General features: G+C 36.8%; 1 non-coding gene across 1 annotated transcript; it reads right to left on the bottom strand.

Moving 5' to 3' along the window:
- Positions 1–3,046: 3,046 nt before the first annotated feature.
- LOC128294259 (small nucleolar RNA R71) lies at positions 3,047–3,153 on the bottom strand. Its single transcript, XR_008284573.1, has one exon. It is a non-coding gene; the product is annotated as a small nucleolar RNA R71 (small nucleolar RNA).
- Between the last annotated feature and the right edge of the window lie 3,883 nt (positions 3,154–7,036).

The raw sequence follows: 7,036 nt of genomic DNA, 5'->3' as shown, positions 1-7,036 counted from the left end.
CATACTTTCATAGCCAATATCAAATATTAATGTCGAATGCTTAAGCACAACTAAACTAAAAATTTACCCAACATCATTTTAATTTGCCATTTCCTACTCTTCAAATTATCAAATACAAGGTGATTTACATCTATATATTAAACCAAACTTGCTAGCACACAAAATTCCTTAACCGAATGTTATAAACCCAAGCCACACATATTGTTCATTAAGACCCTTCAATGACCACATTCGGCACCTCCCTATGAACAAACCAATTTCAACCTTCAAGAAAAAAATATATGTACTAAGAGTTTCAAACTACTTGGCCGAATATCAAACCTCCAAACAACCAAAACTTAATCCATGGAATGAATAGAACTTGAACTAATCACCTTATTTATACATAAATTTCCAAGAATTTCAAAGTACTTACCTCTTCCTAAACATCATCCAAGCCGTACATGAAACAAGAGAATTCCTTTCTTCTTCCTCCCTCAAGTTACGGCAATGGAGGAGCAAGGATGAAACAACTTTGGTTTCTCCTCCCACTCACCTCATATTTTATTATTCTTAATTCATTAATTCATTTTGTAAACTAAAAATGTTAATAGAAAAATACATATTATCATTAATAACCCATACCATGGCCGGGCACTATCCAAAATTTGGCTAATTTGACATGCAAGTACACTTTTTTTGACATCATGCACTATTAGATCACTTTTACATTAGTCTAACACATTTCACAATTGTCTCACATAAGTCCTTACTAATAAATTTCACATATACTGACCAAATTAAAGTATGAAACTTTCACACATTCATATTCACATATAATAAGCATCAAATATGACTGTTAATTATTTTTATGACTCGGTTTCGTGGTCCCGAAACCACTTTCTGACTAGGGTCAATTTAGGGCTATCATAGTCTTGGTATTCTGAAAACGAGTTTCTGGCACCAAGATGAATTTGGTTAGTCCTTAAATTATATATATTTTTACCCCATGTTTAATCATTTTATAGATGATTTCTCATTAGAACTGGTGAATTCGATGCTCCTAATGCTTTAATTTCATGTTTTGTACTCAGGAGAACACCAAGAGTCAAAAGGATCCAAAAACGAGCCAAAAAGGGACAAAATGGACCAAATCGAGAAGATGACAGGGCTTAAGCCTTGCCACACGGGCAGCTCACACGCCCGTGTCTTTCGAGGGTGTCGACCAAGACTTTCACGATTCACACTGCCTGGCCATTGACCCACATGGCCTGTGCAATTTAACGAATCGAACACGGCCTGACAATCACATCGAATGGCCGTGTCACACGGACGTGTCCCTGCTGAGCCCAAGTTAAGTCCAATTCGAAAAAGGCCACTTTAGAGGGTTTCTAGGCATTCCAAATCCTATAAATACGCAGTAAAGGAGGAGAAAAGGAGAGAGGGAGAAGAGGGGTAAGGAATTACCCTAAGGAAGCCGCTTGATCCATCTCAGAAGCCAGATTCATCATCAAGACTGAAGATCTCTCCTCAATTTCCCTTCAGGAGTTTTGGGTTTCCATTATGTTTTGTATCCTTTATTCTTCTGAGATGTTTTCTTATTTAGTTATGAACTAAATCCCCTAAATACCTAAGGGGAATGAAACCTAAGACAAATCTTGTTATTATTTTCTGAATCGTATGATAAATATTTAACTTGTTCTTAATTATGTGTTCTTAATTCTTGTTTTGATATCCCAAGATACTAATTCAAGACACGCTCTTATTCAGAGGAGGAATAGACCCTGTCTAAGAGTACATTTGCCATAATTAAGCAGAGTTGATTGCGCACCTAGAAATAGGGTGACAAGATTTTGCCGGATTAGGGTGAAACCTAATAAGGGGATCCATAGATCGAGTTAATGCAACCCTAGAGTGTTAATTAGAGAAAAGTCTCAGTTATTCAATCTATGGATTAGACGTTATTAGTCTTGAATAGGGATAATAACATAACTTAGGGATCTCTACGAAACAAGTTGAATGAATAAATCATCCAATTTGGGGCCAAAATAACAAGTAAAGTCTAGGTGGGTCAATCGATTTTCCCAAAAGAAATTCCCCAATTCTTTTCTCTATGCGTTCTTAGTTTAAATAATTAGTTAATTAAAACAAACCCCTTTTATTCTTAGGCTAGTTAATAAAAAGATAGTTATTACTAGTACTTTTGGTTCCCTTGGGTATGATATCCCGGTCATGCCTTTACTATACTATTGTTTGATAAGTGCGCTTGCCTTTTCGTCGTGATAATAGTTAGTCTAGGTCTGATCTTCATTATAAATATTTATTACTTGTTACGAATCACGCGATCAAGTTTTTGGCGCCGTTGCCGGGGACCTGAAATATTAGGAACACTAAATTTTTATTACTTTAGCCATTTATTTTTCTTGTAATGTAATTTAATTTTATTATTATTATTTATTAATTTACTTTTTCTTTCTCTTGACAGGTTTTTATAGTTTATGACTATAAGAAACCCGTCAGGACCTTTACTTTTCGTAGAAATCGATCGAACAGTTCGTAGAAATCAAAGAGAAATAAGGCATAGTTTACGATACAAGAAAGCGAACAAGAAGACAATACTCAACCTCCAACCGACAAGATGGCTGAAAACCAAAACAATCAGCTGCCTCCTGCAATTGCAGCTAATCAAAATCCTACTCCACGTACTATGTATGACTATGCTAAACCTTCTTTAACAGGAACTAAATCAAGTATAGTTAGACCTGCTATTGCTGCGAATAATTTTGAATTAAAACCTAACATTATTCAGATGATACAGTAGTTTGTTCAGTTTGACGGTTTGCAGGATGAAGATCCTAACACTTACTTAGCAAATTTCCTGGAGTTTTGCGATACATTCAAAATCAATGGCGTTTCTGATGATGCCATCCGTCTTCGGTTATTTCCCTTCTCACTGAGAAACAAAGCTAAACAATGGTTAAACTCGTTACCACGAGGGTCTATCACTACTTGGGAGCAAATGACCGAGAAATTTTTACTAAAATATTTTTCGCCAGCTAAAACGGCTAAATTACGCAATGATATCTCTTCTTTTGTGCAGATGGACTTAGAAACACTTTACAATGCATGGGAGAGATACAAGGATCTATTGAGAAGGTGCCCTCACCATGAGTTACCTCTACGGCTGCAAGTTCAAACGTTCTAGAATGGTGTGAATCCCTCGACAAGACAAATGATTGACGCAGCTGCTGGTGGAACCATCAAAAATAAAACACCGGAAGATGCCTATGAATTTATAGAGGAGATGTCACTGAATAACTATCAGTGGCAAGTTATGAGGACAAAGCTGACAAAAATAGCCGGCGTTTATAACATCGATTCAGTCACCATGCTCTCTAATCAGGTAGAACTTCTTGATAAAAAGATTGATAGTTTTCTTGGTTCTACGCAGGTACATCCAGTAATGAGGTGTGACTCAAGCGAAGGAGGTGTGCATACAGAATATCAATCCTTCAATCCCAAAACAGAAGAGGAACAAGTCAACTATATGGGTAACAATAACTTTAGACCTCAAAATAACCCATACAGTAATACCTATAATACAGGTTGGAGGAACCGCCCAAATTTTCCTGGCGAAGTCAACAGAATCAAAAGCCACAAAATCCTCAGGGTTTTCAACAGCCACCTTATCAACAAGAGAAGAAATCGAACCTTGAGGAGATGCTCTCAAATTTATATCAATGTCAGTAACCTGTTTCCAAAATACCAAGATAGCACTTAAGAATCAACAAGCATCAATCCAAGGACTAGAAACTCAAATAAGCCAGCTTTCTAAACTAATCTCGGAAAGACCACCAGAAAAATTATTTAGTAATACCAAATCAAGAGAGCATGTCAAAGCGATTACACTAAGAAGTGGGAAAGTATTAGTGGAATCTGAAAAGAAGTTAGCACAAGAAGCCGTGGAAAGCGAAAGGAGGTAAGAAAAACCCGAAAATAGTGACAAACTAGGGCCGGAGGAATATACACCACCAGTTCCATATCTAGCAAAATTAAAAAAAGACCGCATTGACGCACAATTCGGTAAGTTTCTTGAACTTTTTAAGCAATTACATATCAACTTACCTTTTGTTGAAGCTATCTCGCAGATGCCTACATACGCAAAATTTTTGAAGGAGCTTTTAACAAATAAAAGAAAGTTTGAGGACTTATCTACGGTAGAACTCAACGAGGAGTGCTCTGCCATACTCCAAAATAAGCTGCCAACGAAACTAAAAGATCCAAGAAGTTTTACTATCCCTTGCTTAATTGGTAATCTGAATATTAAAAAAGCACTAGCTGATTTAGGCACTAGTATTAATTTGATGCCCTATAAAATGTTCAAACAGCTTAGTCTTGGGGAACCTAAACCCACTAGGATGAGTATTCAATTAGCCGATAGATCTGTTAAATATCCCAGGGGTATTATAGAAGACGTACTCGTAAAAGTAGATAAATTTATATTCCATGTTGATTTTGTTGTGCTTGACATGGATGAAGATGTGGAAGTACCCTTAATTTTTAGGCGCCCATTCCTAGCCACTGCTAGAGCCGTGATTGACGTGGGTGACGGTAAATTGGTGCTTAGAGTAGGTGACGAGGAAATGATCTTTAAAATTTATGATGCTATGAGATTCTCTAGAGAACAAGATGATTCATGTTATTTCATTGACTCTATTGATCATATTACTCAAGACTCTTTTCAGGAAATTATACAAGAGGAGACGACAAAACCGCTCAAGACGAGGAGATAGCTGAGGAAACTAATAACCATCCGTCAAAACAAGTAGAATATGAGGGTATTAAGATCAACGATGAACTTAGGCAAAAACCCTGATTGAGGAGCCTCCCAAACTGGAACTTAAATAATTACCAAATCATTTAGAATATGCATTCCTTGGAAATAATTCTACATTACCAGTTATTATTGCTTCTAATTTGCAACCCAAGGAGAAAGAGGAATTAATCCAAGTATTAAAAGAACATAAGAAGGCCATAGCATGGAAAATTTATGACATTAAAGGAATCATTCCTTCTTTTTGTACCCACAAAATTTTAATGGAAGATGAATACAAACCATGTGTGCAAGCTCAAAGATGTCTGAACCCCAACATGAAGGAAGTTGTAAAAGCTGAGGTAATTAAGCTTCTAGATGCTAAATTATTTATCCTATTTCTGACAGTTCTTGGGTAAGTCCAGTGCAAGTTGTCCCCAAGAAAGGAGGCATGACGGTTGTGACCAACGAGAAGAATGAGCTAATTCCAACAAGAACGGTTACAGGATGGAGAGTTTACATAGACTACAGGAAACTGAATGACGCCATAAGAAAAGATCACTTCCCCTTGCCATTCATTGACCAAATGTTAGAAAGATTATCCAGGCACATGTATTACTGCTTCCTAGGCAGACTCTCTGGTTACTTCCAAATCCCAATAATTCCTGAAGATTAAGAAAAGACGACATTCACATGCCCATATGGTACTTCGCCTATCGTAGAATACCTTTTGGATTATGTAATGCCCCTGCTACTTTTTAGCGCTGTATGATAGCTATATTCGACGAACTCGTGGAAGATATCATGGAAGTCTTCATGGATGATTTTTCAGTATTCGGTAACTCTTTCCATCTCTGCCTTAAAAATTTAGAACGAGTTTTAATAAGATGTGAAGAAACAAACCTTGTGCTTAACTGGGAGAAATGTCACTTCATGGTTCAAGAAGGTATTGTACTAGGGCATAAAATTTCTAGTAAAGGGATTGGGGTGGATAAATCTAAAGTAGAAACAATCGAGAAATTACCACCTCCTGGTTCAGTTAAGGCTATTAGAAGCTTTTTAAGACATGCTGGTTTTTACAGAAGATTCATTAAGGATTTTTCTAAAATAGCTAAGCCTTTAACTAAATTGCTAGAAAAAGATATACCTTTTAACTTCGCTCAGGAATGTTTAGAAGCATTTAATACTTTAAAGGATAAATTAATTAATGCTCCAATTATAATTGCACCTGGTTGGAACTTGCCATTTGAACTAATGTGTGATGCGAGTGATTTTGTAGTAGGTGCAGTACTGGGACAGCGAAGAGACAAGCATTTTCAACCTATCTATTACGCCAGCAAAACCTTAACGGCTGCACAAGAAAACTATACTATTATGGAAAAAGAGTTACTAGCTGTGGTTTTTTCTTTTGATAAATTTCGATCATATCTCATAGTGTCTAAAATTGTTGTTTACACTGACCATTCCGCCCTTCGCTATCTTTTAACTAAAACCGATGCAAAACCTCGACTCATCCGATGGATTCTCCTTTTACAAGAATTTGACTTGGAAATCCAGGACAAGAAAGGAGCTGAAAATCTAGTGGCTGATCATCTATCCAGGCTCGAGAAAACCAATACCAGAGAATTAGATGACGTGGAAATTAATGATTCGTTCCTTGAAGAACAATTTTTCGCTATATCTAACTCTGAGGTACCTTGGTTTGCAGACATCGCGAATTTTTTAGCTGCTAACATTATCCCAAAAGGGTTAACACACCAGCAAATGAAGCGATTCTTTAATGATGTAAAAAACTACTTTTGGGATGATCCATTTCTGTTTCCCAGATGTACAGATTAAGTCATCAGAAGATGCGTTATAGGATCAGAAATATCAAAAATATTGGAACACTGCCACTCAGGGCCAACCGGAGGACACTATGGTGGAACAAAGACCGCACACAAAATACTTGAATCAGGTTTTTATTGGCCTTCGTTATTCAAAAATGCCAGCAGGTATGTTACTTTATGTGACAAATGCCAACGGACAGGTAACATATCTAAACGTGATGAAATGCCTCAAAACTATATGCTTTCTTGTGAAATATTTGACGTGTGGGTATCGATTTCATGGGCCCATTCCCCAGTTCATTTGGAAATAAATATATCTTAGTAGCAGTTGACTACATGTCCAAATGGGTAGAAGCTCAAGCTCTACCTACTAATGATGCTAGAGTGGCAGTACGTTTCCTTAAAAAACTCTTTA

This window comes from Gossypium arboreum, chromosome 6 (assembly GCF_025698485.1).
Source record: "Gossypium arboreum isolate Shixiya-1 chromosome 6, ASM2569848v2, whole genome shotgun sequence".
Lineage (NCBI taxonomy): Eukaryota > Viridiplantae > Streptophyta > Magnoliopsida > Malvales > Malvaceae > Gossypium > Gossypium arboreum.
Note: the sequence above shows the minus strand (reverse complement) of the source record. Positions and strands in the feature narration are given on the sequence as shown.